The sequence below is a fragment of the Haemaphysalis longicornis genome, unplaced genomic scaffold (assembly GCF_048455015.1).
Source record: "Haemaphysalis longicornis isolate Haplotype H1 unplaced genomic scaffold, Haemaphysalis longicornis Haplotype H1 scaffold_40, whole genome shotgun sequence".
Taxonomy (NCBI): domain Eukaryota; kingdom Metazoa; phylum Arthropoda; class Arachnida; order Ixodida; family Ixodidae; genus Haemaphysalis; species Haemaphysalis longicornis.
The window spans coordinates 2,190,551-2,207,363 of NW_027526362.1; the positions used below are offsets into that span (position 1 = coordinate 2,190,551).

The 16,813-nt window shown below is 45.2% G+C and overlaps 2 long non-coding RNA genes across 2 annotated transcripts; one reads left to right on the forward strand and one right to left on the reverse strand.

Moving 5' to 3' along the window:
• The first annotated feature begins 3,141 nt into the window (after nucleotides 1-3,141).
• LOC144137554 (uncharacterized) lies at nucleotides 3,142-9,120 on the forward strand. The gene is made up of 3 exons (XR_013315677.1): nucleotides 3,142-3,511; nucleotides 5,970-6,054; nucleotides 8,523-9,120. It is a non-coding gene; the product is annotated as an uncharacterized LOC144137554 (long non-coding RNA).
• A 1,381-nt stretch (nucleotides 9,121-10,501) lies between these two features.
• On the reverse strand, nucleotides 10,502-15,930 carry LOC144137564 (uncharacterized). The gene is made up of 3 exons (XR_013315685.1): nucleotides 15,773-15,930; nucleotides 14,402-14,518; nucleotides 10,502-11,065 (listed from the first exon to the last, which is right to left on the reverse strand). It is a non-coding gene; the product is annotated as an uncharacterized LOC144137564 (long non-coding RNA).
• Nucleotides 15,931-16,813: the final 883 nt, after the last annotated feature.

Genomic DNA, 16,813 nt, shown 5'->3' on the forward strand with positions numbered 1-16,813 from the left:
GTGTCCGTGGCGCATCGGCCATGTCTGTGGCGGTTTCCAATGGTTCCAAGCGAAGAAACTGACAGCTAAACTTTTCAACGAATACCGTCTATAGGCACGAAATACCCCCCTTTAGGCATATGTAGGCCCAATTCCTTTTTGCTTTAGTAGCATATTTTAGCAGCAATTTTTTACTTGCAGTTTAACCACGGACCAATAATATGCTGCGGGAAAGTAATTTTATTTTCTTCCTTAAAATAGGCAGCAGAAGAGCTATTGTTTTAAAATTTACGTGAAATTCCTGGTGATTCAACACCAAAAGCGAATATTGAAAGCCATGAAAAACCACAGGAATCTCAATGATTTGCTGCTTAAAGTTGTACCCACTTCAATCGGTAATTGTGTGGTAAAAAACAACGCTCAACGTCCACTGAAGTTGGCGGAACGTTCTTGTACTTCGGGACTTTCCATGATTTAATTCCATCTCGAATATCTCAATGTTTGCTGCTCAGAACATTCGGCAGTTATTTTAGAACGTGGAATCCAGAAATTTTATTTCAGGGAGATTTAATCAACCTGTCCTCCGGCGATGGTGGCGGATCTGTCCTGGACCTTCCAGATGAACTCAGCATTCTTAGACAGAGTGGCGCCAAATCTCCCAGCGGCTGAAATTATTACTGCTAAGAATGCGAAATAAGCACACGAATGCGCTCTGTCACGTTGAAGTGTAGCGTGGGGTAAGTACTTTGGGCTGCGAGGCATTTGTCCACTGCATAGCTGTTGATAAAACTACAGTGTTTATGGTATAGTTTTCCAGTTTTCCGCCCTTAGCCGCGTTGTTTAAGGGGTAATGATGGGCTCTGGTTGAAGAGGCACAATCGGTAACTGATGCCCGACGACACAACCTCGCTTCGCAGAAAGATCTTGACTGCAGGTATTGATTCGTTGACGGGGGAGAACGAGCTCCTCGGCTCTTCACAACACAGATGAATCCCGTGGATAGTACAGGGAAGTGCAATAATTCTGTAGAAATTACTGAGCTATTCGGTTCTGCAGAAGTAGATGACTTGTGAAGCTGCAGGAATATCACCATTCACTAACTACACTAATTATCAACATTACACAGCACGCAAGATTCTTTGGAACTAATTCCCTTAATGCGAGGTTCCCAAATGCCCTTAAAGGTTACCCGCCCGCGTCAGATGACGGGTGTCAAGACTAGAAAATATTTGTAAAGTGCTGAGATCCCCATTCCTAGCTCCGTTTCTTGTTCCTTCTTCATGCTACGCGTACCGCATCGTGCCAGCCGGAGGTTTTCCCGTGATCGGCGGCTGACAGTGCACGTGTTCGCCCTTATGAAAATGAACTTTTCCTTTCTGTTTACTTTGTGTCTCCTGCATGTTGACTGTGTGGCCTTTCTTTTGACTTTTCCTTTGTGTTACCTCTAGGACATAAGCAGGCTGTGTACTTTTTATAGACTGCCGGATAAACAGCCATGATGTTTTACCTTTATATGTACTATGGTAAAGACAAAGTTTAAATTTCTATACAAAGATTTTATTTCGGATGAGAGGTATAAAACTTTAAAAATGACTTGCTTTCTTCTCTTTCTGAGTTCCGCAATGCTATTGCCCATGTGTGTACTCAAGGCAAAATGAAGTCAAAAGACTTTGGCCTGTTTCCCCTCTGTTGCCTCTAGGACAAAGGCTGTAAGATAGAACTTGAATTTGCTGTCTTCTTCTGTGTGCCGTAATGCTGTTGCTTATGTATGTACTGAAGGCAAAATGAAGTCAAAAGACTGACTTATGTCTTTTGTGTTGCCTCTAGGACACTGGGAGGAAGGATAACTATTTGTTGCCTTACATTCTTTTTCTGAAGATTGTGCTTACGCAAGTAAACATAAAGTCGAACATGTAAGCCTTAATTATACTCGAAAGGTTAAGTTTTTTGGCTTGGCTAGAGATGGTAAGAAACAATGCCGATGGTTTGTGGAAATTCTGCAGCACTGTATACGTTATTTCGTGCTAGTGAGGTCTGATAAATTTGCAGAATTAATATTACCAACTGGTACGTTTGTATGAAACAGTGGCGTAAGAAGGATACATATTGAACGAGGCTGTTCGAAGTGCCTCGTCCCTCCCATTACGAAAAAAAAGTGGGAGGGAGAAGAATATACAGACGAGAAAAAGTAAAAAGAACACAAAAAGCCGAATAGAAAACGAAGCAATGAAAACAAAAACAACCTAAAAAGTGGCTTCCGATTGTCCTAGTCTGTGTTTTCCTTCAGGGTCGTTGTAAAATGGCTTATCCTTGCAACTAAATGCTGAAGCGGTGTAGTTTTTTGGGGCAGAGCTTGCGGTAGAAATATATTGCGACAGAAAAAAAAGGGACACAGCCAGACGAGAGCAACAAGAGCAACAACAATGTCAAAATATAACCTAAGGCAGAAAAACTTCAATTAAAACACGGTTAAAAAAAAAAAAAAAAAACGTCACTGAGCGGGTTTCGAACCTCCACCCCTTCAATCAGTAGGCGAGTACTTAACCCCTAAGCCACCAAAACATTTTTTTTTTTCTTTAATGCCTAAGCCACCAAAACAGTACACGATCAGATCGTAAACCTAGGTTGAAATACTTAAGCTCACATAGTCTTGCTAAGCATCCATTTGAGTGAATTGTTTGCCTGCGTAGATTTGACGCACGGTGCTTTTGTGTGCGTGCGTGCGTGTGCGTGCGTGCGTGCGTGCGTGTGCGTGCGTGCGCGCTCGCTCGTGTGTGTGTGTGTGTGTGTGCGTGCGTGTGCGCGTGTGTTTGCGTATGTCTGCGGGGAATAATTTTTTTTATCCGGCCGTTCTGTTTGTGAAATGCCCACAAACAGTGAATGGTGAATGCTTGGACGCTGAACAAAACACAAAACAGTCAATCTAGATGTAGATGACGATGATAATAACTTCGTTTGTTAATCCATTTTTATTCGCTTTTGAGTAGCAACAACTTACGACAACAAAAGACGTTGCTCGCATAAAGCAAATATACTGCCATTATATATATGTTTGCTATTATCAACTTTAACAAAATACTATAATGGCGTCTGCCTAGTTTGCTTCAGGGGTGATGATGAAGGAAGAAAGTAACTGCTAAAACTCTATGACTGCTAAATAGCCAACTGTAGTAATAAGTCTAGTCTAGGCTAGCTTATATGCAGTCTTTGTTATAGGTGCGCAAGAAAAGACGTGGGTTGTTCGTTGTGCGTGGTTTTGGTGGTTTGTTTTCGATTTGCTGGTGTTACGTGAATTACTACGTGCTCCTCCTGCCGTAATATTACGTGTTAGTGCTCTTGTGCCACCTGAAACATCGTGAGTGCTGGCAAAGCGTCTGTGTCGTCGCCGTACTGCGCTGCTGTAGCAAACGCACGTCGAGGTCGCCATTTGACAAAATACCTGACAAGTTGTGCGTGCCTACGTGAATCAAGAGTCTCTACTGCAAGTTCCAGTCTGTCGACGCGACGTGTGAAAAATGCTGCGTGTTCTGCCGTAAGTGATTGTTTATCGTGGTGCATGTTAAAATTTTATTACGCGTTGCCGCAGTGCTGTTTTGTTAAACGTGTTGAGTATATTCCTTGGTGTTCGGCTCGCCGCGCTTCTTTTATTGTAAATTACCGGCTGCGTCGGCGCGGTCATAATGAGCTTCCAGGAGCGGCGGCCAGTATGCTGTGTGAGTGATCGACCCCCTTGCCATTGTCGGCAACGAAAATATTATGCTGACGGCCCAGCGGCCGCCGCTTGGCTTGGGTGGATTCGACGCTAAAGCTTGTTGCATGAAAAAAAAAAAAAAAAAAAAGAAAACTGCGTTAATGGTTGTAAAACAAAACGCCCACTTCCCGATTTTTTTTTTTTTTTAGGAGGCAGTTGACCCACAGTATATTTTTTTACAGGACGTAGGCAGCTTAGCATTGTTCTAACGGGTAGTTTTCGTTTGCGGGTAAAGAAATGCAAGGAGGCTGCATTACATTTGTAGTTATAATACGTAAGAGTTGCATATACGTTGAATTTTAAACATTTAAGCATTGCTAGCAACTTTATAAGTAGTACCACATGCACAAGGTCTTTAGGCAGTGAACATTTGACCAGATAATTGTTTAGACGTCGCAGCTTGAAAACATGCTGTTCCAGCCTGCATTGCTGGTGCAGTCACAGGGCAGCTTTCACTGTTTTAATGCAAGAAATTTTTCCACCTTCCTAAGCTCATCCAGCATCGTCATGATCAGACAGAAATTCTTGTGTGGTGTGACATTATTTGTAGCTGGCTTGCATAAATTGTGTTGACCGTAACATGTTGAGCATGGGTTAAACGTGTTGATTCTTACAAATATGCATGTGATGGGGATACAATCACGGTGCGAAAAAGATTAAACAGGGCGTGGGCTTGCCACCGTGCTCCTTCGCCATCCTGTTTTTTCGTTTCGTCAGCATTTCAACTTGCCTACCCCTTGGAGGTATTGGCACGCTGAGACGTTCACCATGTGCCTCAGAGAGAATTTTAATGGCGCCATGAAGACAAAATACAAGTTTGTGTTATTCGAAAGATTTCGTGTGGTATGGTGCCCCCAGCACTTGTCCAAATGCAAACGATGCTTTATTCACTGAGAAATTCATTAATTGAAGCTAAAATTTTGGTTTTCCCGCTAAATCGTGCATTTTCAGGGTCTGCAATGACATCATAGGAACCGACCGCTCTGCAGCCGATTGGGAAACCTTCTTTACCGTTAGTTAACCTAGATGGTGCAACCATACCGTGGCAAGCCGCTTTCTGCTTTTGTTTTGTTTTTACCGTATTTAAACGTGGCTTGTTTTTGTTCAGCGAGAAAATAATCGTTTCGTGAAACATAGTGCTTGCTCCACAAATATGGTCACGTAAGACACCGTTGCTTGTGTCAATCGGCCATTGTTGTCCGAGACAACCCCAAAGCCCCGCAGTCCTGTGCAGCTAAACCAAGCATAGTGCGCGCAGTACCAACAGCAGTACGCATCGGTACTTCTATGCTTACGTGTGCTTTCCTAACCTTTACTGTTGGTCCCACCATTCTTACTGCTGTAAAAAGAATGTGCCCTAAATTTAAGCGCAAATAGTTCGTTCGGCAAGCTTATAGCCTCTGCCTAATTCGCGTTTGCTGTTGCCACCCTTCGCTAACTGCAGAGCTGGCTGGTATAACATAGGTTCTGTTGCGGGAAATGAGCTAGTGGGTCGCATGGCCATTTCCTTTGTTCCTAATTTGTAGCTTATTTGAGTGGAGTTTATGTTAAAAATGGTGTCAGCATGATTCTAGCAACGGAATCCTTTAAATGAACCAAACTTGTGTTTTCTCTTCATGGCTCCTTTAAAAGCCGTAACCACGTTTCGCACCCTCTGGACCAGAGAATATGCTTGCACAGTGGAAATCTGGGGCCACAGATTTCTACCACCTAGGGATATTTAATAGGCTTAGTTTAACATTAATTCAGTGTAAGGATGCTTCTGTTCCTTTAAAGTATGGCTGAAAGCCTTGTAAGGATTGTAATGTATGTACAGTGCTCACGGATTGAAACACGACACTGCAAGCGCGTATCCTGCGCTACATGCAGCGCCGCCAGTGGACGCCCGTGGAAGCTAGGTGTTGCATTGTGGTATACCACGAGGATGAGAGTGTTTTGACCATAAGCTTGCTGCTTCGGGTTGCCAATAAGCGGGGCAGTGGTTCCCCGCAGCGGCAGCGGTGCGCTGTCAGCGACAGCGGCGTCCATGGACGGCGCTGCATGTATTGGCGGCCACGCGCTCGCAGTGTTGCGTTTCAATCAGTGAGCACTGTACTTATTTTTTAGCTTGAAAGAACTGAAGGTGCCTTTTTTGCCCTACAAAGAAGAAATTCTGTCATATCCTGTCAGAGCGAGTATTTCACGGCATTATACCGCATATTTACGGCTTGTTTACTACTTGAACTTCCATTTTTTACAGGGCCAGGTGTTTGACATGGAGGATGTACGTTGTCAGCTACCAGAAGAATTGGCTGCCTCCTGTTTCTATCTATCCTGCACGACCTGTAAGTGGAGTTCATTACAGCTGTGAAATGCATGAAAATCTCGATTTTGAAGGCTGAGAGAACATGAAAACATAGAAAACCATTGTGGCATTCTTGTGGTACCTTAGTGATATTAAGACATAAGAACATTGCAGAGATGGGGCAAAAAATAAGGAACCGATGAGGGTGAGAAACTTCCTGGTACCTTTCTTATTTTTTTTGTCGCATCAGGGCTGCGTCCTTGCTCCATGAATTAATTAATAACGACTTTGTCACCCTTGTTCACTGTGGTAGTTGCGTGGTACCCACAGACAGTGTGTGGGGATTTTTCTTCTACCGCCTATTACAGATGAACTAGATCTTTAGACTTCTACTCAAAAGTCATATTATGGATTACATTACATGAGTGAAACAATTCCATGCACCCAGAAATAGAATTTAGGTGAATTCACTTCAATGCCCTAGATGCAACTTGTGCCTAGCAGTGAAAAGGGTGTACTGCGTGCCTTTTTGCCACTGTGTTTCATGTAGTGTAATGAGTCTCACTGGCCATCGTAGCCCCCCCCCCCCCTGAACAGCTATTTACTCTAGCAAATATAATGATGGTCCTAATTGTAGAAGGGTACCCGCCGCGGTGGCTCAGTGGCTAAGGCGTTGCACTGCTGAGCACGAGGTCGCGGGTTCGATTCCCGGCCGCGGCGGCTGCTTTTCTGATGGAGGCGAAAAGCAAAAACGCCCGTGTGTACGAGATTTCGGCGCACGATAAAGATCCCCAGGTGGTCAATCCGGAGCCCTCCACTACGGCGCACCTCATTGCCTGCGTTGCGTCGGCGCGTTAAACCCTACAATCAATCAATTGTAGAAGGGTACTCAGCAATTGAAGAAAGAGCTGTGGGGGGTTCTGGTTTGTGTATCAGACTTTGTTTGGAATATTGTTATGTAGCCACGGATAATGCAGGGTTTTTGTAAAAATATAGATTATCGGAGCAAACTTGTGCTCTGCAGTAAACATAAAAAAACACAAACCTTGAAGGAGTCAGCAAAGGGACGTGCATGGATGAGCGTTGGCGAATTGAATGCTGCAGGGTTTCTTTTGCACTCATTCATTTAGATCGAGAACATTTTCAATAAAAAACAGGAAAAGCTAGGATAGGGATCGCAAAGCAACACCCTTTCCATATCAAACAGGACTGCTGGTGCAGCATACAAAGGAAAAAGGGGAAAAAGACGGTTCCCTTAAAAAAGGATAAGATTGCAGGGTGTGGCCAGGTGCTTGTAACAAAACATTTTGTAAACAAATCGAATGGCGTGGTTGGGGACAATATTATGATGTTTGTAGTAGGAAAAACCTGCATTATTTCCGAACAGTATGAATGCTCTGTGTGCAAACATATGCAAAAATGCTTGTGTGTTTTTAGCATTTGAGTGCACGTTACAGAGTAGTCGGCTCAAGTTACTGCGGTAGCTTTCCTCATTGCTGGTAAGTATAAACCCTGAAATTAAATTTGCTGTATTCGACCGCTTTAACCCTTTCACTGTCACTGATGTCCTGGTTTGTCTTCGAATTTCTCCTCCACGGTGTCACTGACATACCGGTGCGTTTTCTGTTGTGCGTTGAAAAATTCGTGCCATGGTGCAAAGTTGGCGCACCTGCGCTGTTTGTGCTATCTGTCAAATCTTTCTAGTAGCTTGTATTTTCACAAAGTACAGAGCGACCACGCCCAGCTTTCGCTGCTTGGGGGTCACTCCGTGCACTGTACATCTGTTGGGATGAGTGACCACGTGGCACGCGTGCAATGATGGGTGCAAGTGTGCTATCCACCACGTTTTTCTAGGGTTGTTTTTTATTTCTCTTCCTGTGTCTGCTACCCATCGACACAAGGAAATATAAGAAGTGAGGAGCCAACCTAGAGGTTGGTCAGTTCATGGTGATGTACATTTTGCTTTTTGTAAGCAAGCACAGACAAACTAGACAATGCAAGTGCTGTCTCGTAAACGAAATGCACAATAAAACTGATGCCTTTATAGGTTCCAAAGAACGCGTAGACACAAGCAACTACTCATGATGACGACTGATCAATGCCTGTCTTCGCATGTTCATGCAATTTTATGTTGCCTTCCCTGCCCCCCCCCCCCCCATATTGCGTTGTTCCCACAGTGCTGCTGCAATAATCTCATCTCAAATGTTCTTGCGAGGCTGTATAAATGCCCGTCATGAGGAGGCCATGAATCTAAACAGTACTTAGTTCTGGGTTGTGTTGCCTATGTAACAGTATGTCATATTTGATGTTCGTAAGCTCATTAGTTAATTCATGTGGTCTAAATTTTGTGGCTAATTTTGCAACCTAGAAGTTGTACCTTCTCTTTCAGGATACTTGGTTCAGTTTTGTGTGGGAACACTCCTTTATATTTATAAGCATAACCAGCAAATGTTTGAGACGTGTTTGTTTAAACCCCTTCATATGCGATCAATGCGTTTGTCATTTCAGGTTCAAGCGTGGCAGTGGCTATCCCGTCCTGTGAGGGGTAAAGATGAGGCGACACCTGGTGTGGCAGGCGGCAGCAGCACGTATGGATCCAACCTGAATAAAATAGTCAGGTTTGCAAGAGTCGTGTGATTCATGTGATTTTCGTCAGCTTGCTCTTACAGAAACAGCTGCAGCATGAAACAGTGACTGTGGAGCTGGCTGACATTTTCTACATGCAGCTGGCTGTTGGGCGCTGTTATTTGACAGCATGCAAAGGGCACTCAAAAGGTGGAAGCTTGTGGGATACGTAGAGGACGGAAACATAAAGGATTCTTGGAGGACGCAGAAAGTCGGTGGCGAAATTTCAATACAGGGGACACACAAGGGACGAATGCGGTCTGTTGCCTTCAAGACATATAGGGGACACACAAAGGCCGTATGGTGCCTGTGTTGCCTTTGGGAGATAGACTGGACGCATGGAGGACGGAAACACACGGGACACTTGGAGTACGCAGAAAGTCGGTGGCGAAATTCCAACACAGAGGAAACACACAGGACGCACGCAGTCTGTTTCCTTCGGGACGCAGACTGTCTTTTGACTGGACGTAGAAATTTTCATAAGGGCGTGGCATCACCTTAAAACTTTGGGGTCTCAGACCTGCCCGTGGTTTCCCCCAGGAAGCGTTTTTGAGCTTGAGCTGCATGTACGCGGCTGTGCCGCGTTAATTTTTTGTTTGCTGTTTTTTATTCCGTTAGCAATAGATAGGGCACGTCGGCAAAATACAAAGAAAGAACCAAAAAATACAAAGAAAGCTAGCCTTCGAGCCTGGAACTCGCGGCGGCATTCCACGTCAACCAGTAAGTAAAAGTGGCAATACATGGCGCTGGAGCAGCTTAACGCAGGACAATTCAATTGGCGTGAGCAAACCTTCACTCCGTTTATCTTTGCAAGAGCGATACCGGGTGGGTGGTGCTGGGGAAGCGCTACCGGTGGGAGCGGGAAAGAAAAGAAGCGTTTGCAGTGGGAGAGAGCATTTGCAGAGAAGTGACAAGGTACGCGGCCATTTTTAACACGAAATTTTATTTTGCAGGATACACGAAGATCTAACTGACTTCATAGAAAAACTTCGATTGACGCGGCGCCGCCGGGATTGGAACCACGAACTCATCCGCCGCAACAGGAGGTATGAAATGCTCTCCCGACTGCACTATGAACCGACGCGTGAATAGGACGACAAACGCGCCTGACAGCCTTCCTTTCAGAATGTGCTGCCATCTAGGAGAGGCGAAGCAAGTAGTGCACCATGACGCTAACGAGCACCGACAGTTGGCACCTGGATGCCAGCACCTACGTGTACCGGGGACGCCCAGCGTAAGCTGCGGAGAAGCTGACATGCGGATGTCGCGTGACATGGTCCGCTGATTCTTTCGCTGCCACGGACCGTTTGTTCCCGAAACGACTCGCTGCCCAGTCGAAAATGACAACAGAAAAATTTCTGTAGTACGTTGTTTGTCGTATTTTTGCGTGTCGTACAGTCGTACCGTCGTAGTCTTGTTGTACAGTCGTCGTGTTGTGTCGTCATTCTGACATTTGTCGTGTGTAGTATTCCTGTAGCAATTTTGTTGTTTTATCGTGTGTTGTAGTCCTGTAGTGATCCTGTAGTATGTCATAGTCCTGTAGTAAACCTGTAGTGATCCTGTAGTATGTCGTAGCCCTGTAGTAATCCTGTAGTATGTCGCAGTCCTGTAGTAATCCTGTAGTATGTCACAGTTCTGATGCTCTACTGCGAGAATCATGCCTGTCTTGTCGAAGTCCTGATGCTGTGTTATGTATTCCTGGCGTCTTGCAGTCCTGACCTGTCGCACAATGCATTCATAACAATTCTGTTGCAGCAAATATCAGTATTTTTGAATACAGCCATGCACTGTATTTGGGCTGTCCACTGTAAGTAAACAGTTAAGACAGCCCAAATATGCCACGAGCCCATGCACAGGCAAACTGAAGAGAATACAAAAATTTTATTTTAGTTTCCTTCATGCACACACAGCTCCAGGCTCGAAAAAACAAGTACAAGTACCATTAGAATTGGCTTGCCGAAGGCTGAAAGTGCACCGTCCCTAACTACAAGCATTATGGATGATCCGCGCAATTCTAACGCTGCAAAGTTGTCTGAAGCTGCAAAAACCTTATAGTACATACACTACATTCCCAGGGAAAAGCCATCAATAGCTACAGGCTGCCACTAATGAATTGTACAGCTGCAGAAAGCCACAGAAAGACACAAAAAAACTATCAATGCACACCTCATGAAGCACAAAAACGACATTGCAAATTACATCCACCATTAAAAATGCCGCCATTTCTCACAATGACTGTTTAATATTAAAACGGTAGAGACACTGGCTCTGGTGTTTACACCAGCCAAATTGGCAAACAAGCCCATGTACCTCCTATCGGCGCAGATCAGCGAAATTCTGCGCGAGATATCTAGCCAGAAGCTTGTGGCGCTTGTGCATTTCAGCTTGCTCGCAGACCTTCACTTGGAGGTAATGCCAGAAGGAACCTGCATCGATAGAAAAAAAAACGAACATTGATGCAAGACAATGACAGGCAGCACAAAAAGACTGAAAATCATACTGCTAATACTGTGTCCTTAAACTGCGCCATTTTATAAAAGCTAAACACGCTTCTGCATGCTGAGCAATAAGAAGTGCTCTCTATTGCTGATAAAGTGATTTTCACATTACTGTGCCTATTCAAAAACGTTCAATTTAAACGATACCTTGCAAGCCCCTTTCCACAGCGTTCCTGGCAATTCTGGAACAAGCCAAGCCATTAGGACTTAGCTCAGAAAATGTCCTTTCAAAATCAGTTTTGTTTTCAATTTGCAACAAAAACGTGATTTTTGACATGCATTTGCATCACATGGGTGCAGAAAGGGGAGTGGTCTTTGCGCGTCACTGCTACTAAAGAACAATGCATGCCAACCGTAGGTACTCTGCATCAGCGTTTGGTTTTTTATTATCAGGGCATGAAGGGTGAATCAGATAATTTTTAAACGTCAGGTTTGCAGTCACACAGTAATAACCCCTGAAATCGGCTGAAAATATCAAGCAGTGCCCGTTTGCAAAGTTACTTCACGATTTTAGGCAGTCTTATGGCCTTTGCGCACATTGTTCTTACTTGTGTTGTAGTTCTACTTACCACAGGACCATTCAAACAATTAACAACAGTTTCGGTTTTGTTTCTGCATCGCGAAATTCATATTTAGTGTTACTCTGCAGTTACTCAACTTCAAGCCTACCTGCCATGGTGCCTTGAGCATCCGCTAAACATCCTCACAAAAAAAAGCATGCCACTCCTGATTTCCCCCCACCCTAAAACGTTTTCTGCAATAAGAACTTCCGATGCAAGTCAAAAGATAACACCCAGTCACCAGATATCAGTTCCGACGAAAAGAGCACTTCAAACCGGCTTTACACACCCCCAGCTGTCCGCCTGCCAGTTTCGTTTCCATACAAGGGTATCTCCAGAAGTCTAGTGCTGCTCCTTAATTGAAATGTCTATTCGGATGGAGTCTCCAATACCTTTTGTACTGTTTCATTTCCATACCTGCCAGATTTGCCGGGATGGCATTAGGGAGATCTTACCGGGGGGGGGGGGGGGGTGCAACAACAGAATGGGCAACTTTACACACATTTTTTTATTTACTTACAAGATAGCAAGAAATGAACTGTTTCTTCGCTCAAACTACCAACAAGGTGCACAACTTAAATGTTCGACATTGCTAACGCCGCCCTTTTCAGAAAGTCCTGGAAATAGTACATACTGCAAGCGCAATACAAAACAGCAGGAACTGAACTGTTTTGTTGTTTCGTCTAAACTAACAACAAGCTACACCACTGGAGACTTGCTAAACCTTCAGAATGGCCGTGCTCGTGCGTAAATGAAAGTTGCGGCGGCGCTGCGTTTCTATAAACAGTAAACCAATAATGGGACGAACAGGTTCACCGTCTGCACATGGCCGACTATACTTTTTAAGCACTTCACTGATAACGATGCCAAATGGTGTCGGGTTGGACTGTCAGGTATACCTCCGCCGCATTGTGGCCATACTGGGAAAAGGATTAAGCCGAAGACGGGTGCATTTTCGGGAGATTTTTGTTTCGGTCGTACAATCGTACAAAACCATGAAAATTGGGAGTCTCCCGGAAAATTCGGGAAACCTGGCAGGTATGCATTTCAAAAATGTTAGGTGCGCTGCAATGCATGAGGCTCATAGTGCTGATCTTTTTATCGCACAACAGCTACTTGGGCAAAGTTTGCGGGGCACGATTTTAGCGCATTGCACCGCACTTCTGTAAGCAAGGCTACAATAGCGAGTCAGAAGGTGATGATAAACCGCAAGTTTATGTTTTTAGCGATAACTGACAGTGAACGTCAACAAGCATCAACCACGGAGTTTCGTTTTCAACTCCATGCATGTTTTTCCGCATCGCGTGCTTGTCCCGAATACTGTGCTGTCTGTAAATGCAAAGTCAGTCACTGACAAAATGTTTTTACGTCACACGGGGACACATTGGTGCCTCTGATAATGTCAAATCGCCAGATTTCTTCCAGGGAACCACCCAAAATTGCCCATGTTGAAACGCAGGTTGGACTTCACCTCATGGCACGGGCACCACGCGTGGTAATTTTTTTTATCTTAATTAGTTCTTACCAATGATTTTGCAGAAAAATTTTTTTTCTTGGACCCCTAAAAATCGGTCAATTTTCCAGCGCTAACGAGAGTTAAATTACTACAGCGTGACATCATACTCATAAAACTTTCCCCAAAGAGTATAAGCCAGCTCACAAATCTAAGTGAAGTTAACCAACGATAAAAGTTCAGCAAATTAAACACATTAAAAAGAAAAAGTGCCGATACTCCCTAATGCAAAATTTGCGCGCAGCGTGAACTGCAGTCTTCTCAGTCGAGGTGCGTAGTTGCGGTGTCAATTTAGACAAACTATGAATGCAGACAATCAAAAATGCCACTGTTTCAGTAACTGACTATTTTGGATTAAAAGGACCCCGGAACACTCTTTAAACAGTGCCAGTAAACCTGCACAATGTTTAGATTACACTGCCAGGAATACCTGAGCCAAATATAACCAGTCCATGTGAAGCGGTGAGCACACAAATCGTGGAAGACGGGGAAAAACCAACCGCGCACTCTTCGCTCTTGGCATGGCCTAAACGACGTCATTGCGGCCATGGCTGTTCGATTGGCTGTCGCTGGCCAGCTTTGAGACTCATTTCTCACATTTCTTGTAAGGATTCGCCGTCATCGGCGCTGTGTACCAATCTCTTCTATGCCTAAACCTGCACGCGCAGTTTGGCATTTCTTTTGCTGAGTGCGCACGGAGTTTGAGTGAAAAACTCAATACTCTCCTTTCAACGAGACCACTAGGCAACAATTGTTTATTGCTTCAAAAACGCTCTACCAGCCTGAGCGCTTGCTTGCAAGCAGGCAGCCATGCCTGCTTTTTTGTGGCACCAAACCAGAATTGACTCCTCCCCCTCCCCCACGTTGCAGAGAATACTCCCCAGCCTATGATATGTCCAAGGACGCCGAAGAGAACGCTGCAAGCCGCCCCCCTCTCCAGGAGAGAGCACACAGCTTTCGTTGCGTTGTCCGCAGTCGAGTTGAGAGAGAACAACTATGCGCGATTTCTAATCGTGCATAGCTTCGGTGACAGTCAAGGGCTTTTCATAATTCTTGGAAGGTCGATTTCTAGGACAACAGACTTTACCCCAAACTATATTCCGAGTAGTCGATGGCAAGTGCTGCACGGTCCCTTTAAAACAGTAGAGACACTGGACTAGGTTTCCAGCAACCAAATTAGTAAACATGTACCTTCTTATTGGTGCAGATCCACGGACCCTCGTGCTAGATATCTCGCTAGCAGCATGTGTCGCTTCCTCATGTCCCCTGGTTCGCAGCCCTTCATCTGCAGGTAGTGCCAGAAGGGATCTGCATCAATAGAACAAAACAATACATGTAATGCAAGACAATGGCAAACAACGTAAAAAGACTGCAAATTACACTGCCAAAACTGTGTTTTTAATCTCTGCCATTTCATAGAACTAAACACAATGGCTCCACATAGATGAGCTGCGAATCCGGGCGCAGTCGACGAAGTGCACAAAACAAACCACGTTTGTTCATAATTTGCAAAGCAGCATACTTACCAGTCGTTTTACTGAATTAAACTTGGACAGACTCGAGCTTTATTCTAGCAAACAAACATGGGGCTGTCTGTTTCCCTTACTGTGTGCGTAGCACACAACCCGATTTGCTCGACCAGTGAAGACACCAGACAGGTCCCATTTGGCTGTTCGACATCCATGTGTAAGAGGGTGTGTGAGAGAGTGTGAAACCTATAGTTTTGCATGCATGACCTACCCTCCTTCCTCTGGTCCCCACATGTGCACGCGTAAACCAGCAACCGCTTATATGTGTGTGCTTAGCAAAAACGACAAGAGCAAGCGGCACCCAGAAAATGGTTTCACTGGAATAAAACCCGAAGGGGCGGGGGGGTTTGAAACACAGACTGCTTCGCAGTAAAACGAATGCTCCCCGTGCTAAAAAAGCGGTGCTTTTCTCATTTATATTACTGCAGAGCATAACATTACACTCATAAAACTTCTCTCCAAAAGTATATGCCAGCTTGTAAAACTTTCAGCTAAAGGGGCCATGCAGACACATCACAAGTTCGGTTCATTCGAAAGATTGCCACGTTAAAATCATAGTGACACCACTTTTAATGTGCGCTTCACCCAAATAAGCTGTATAAGTAGGGAAAAAGGGAATGGCCATGCAACCCACTAGCTTACTTCCCGCAACAGAACCTAGATATCCTATGTGCCCAGCTGTGCGATTGGCTGAGGCCGGCAAAAGCAAACACAAATTAGGTACGGCTTGCAAGCTTTCCAAATGAGCTATTTGCGCATAAATGCAATGCATATTCATTTTACAGCAGTACGAATGGTGCGAGAAACAATAAAAGTACAAAATACACATAAGCATAGAAATATTGATGAGCACTGCTGTTGGTACTAGGCACACTATGCTTGTTGTAGCTGCACAGCAGTACGCCGCTTTGGAGTTGTCTTACGTGACCCTGTTTGTCGAACATACCCCATGTTTTACAAAACGATTACTTTCTACAGTAGCAAAAACAAGCCAAGTTCTGGGACTAACAGAAAGAAAGCATTAAACACCTACTTTCTTCACAGCCAGCGCCATAGAGGGCTCGTGCTGGTAGTGCCGCGACGCCGCTCGTGCTGGCGCAGCTGGTGTCGGGTGCTGGTGGTTCTGCAGGGCTCATGCTGGCACGGAGCTGCAGGCCATGTCCACTCTTTTCACTCCCTGGAGAGGTGCCCGAGTCACATGAAAAAGTGTTGCACTCTTAAAACAATACGCAGTACAGGCAATCAGTTTTAATAAAGGCTTTGGCTAGCGTTCCGTCCAGACGAAACGATATACAAGTGCTAAAGTTCCATCCAGACGGAACAGGGCGCTGCGGGTTATCCTTCCGTCCAGACGGAATACAACTGAGAGCTTAGCGTTCCGTCCCGACGGAGCCGGCGTGAAATTTGTACAGTTCCGTCTGGACGAAAGCAAAACCGGCTGATTAGACGCCCTGCTCCACCTTCAGATGTGGTGTAGGGGTTGCTCCTCGGATAATGGCAGTATTGTACCGGGTTCGATTCCCCCCGGACATGCTTGGTTCTTTTTTTTTTTTGCGTGGTTGCGCCAGCGTTATGCAACAGCTAACTTCTTGCTCACTTTACAATTGACGCGGTGAGAGCAGTCGGTCTTGATTTCACACTCAACCGGATGCTCCGCTACCGCTCAATAGAGCCAAGGCCGACGTGTCCATCGCCAGAGTTCCGATCACCTCTAGTTCGTAATGGTGATTACTAATTAACGGTTCTTCTGGCTAGTCAATGAGCGGAAGCGGTTCATTCAGCTGGATAAATATCAAGAACGACTGCCCCCGCTGCTTGTTGTGAAGCAGGTTTTTTTTTTTTTTTTTTGACGCCCGCGTCTTCTAGCTGCCTCACTCAGAAAATGACGCGCGTCGCGCGCGGCAGTGGGAGGAGCCTGCGACTTGCGCCATTGGGGAGGCACGCGCCTCATGGCGGCAGTTTCGAAGCGCTCGACTCAGCCGGCTGCCTCCGCCAGCATAGACCGCCAGAGATTTTAGGCCACCACCCCGGCAGATACTGCATGGGCGCTTTCACTAGCTGTGCGGAATATGTT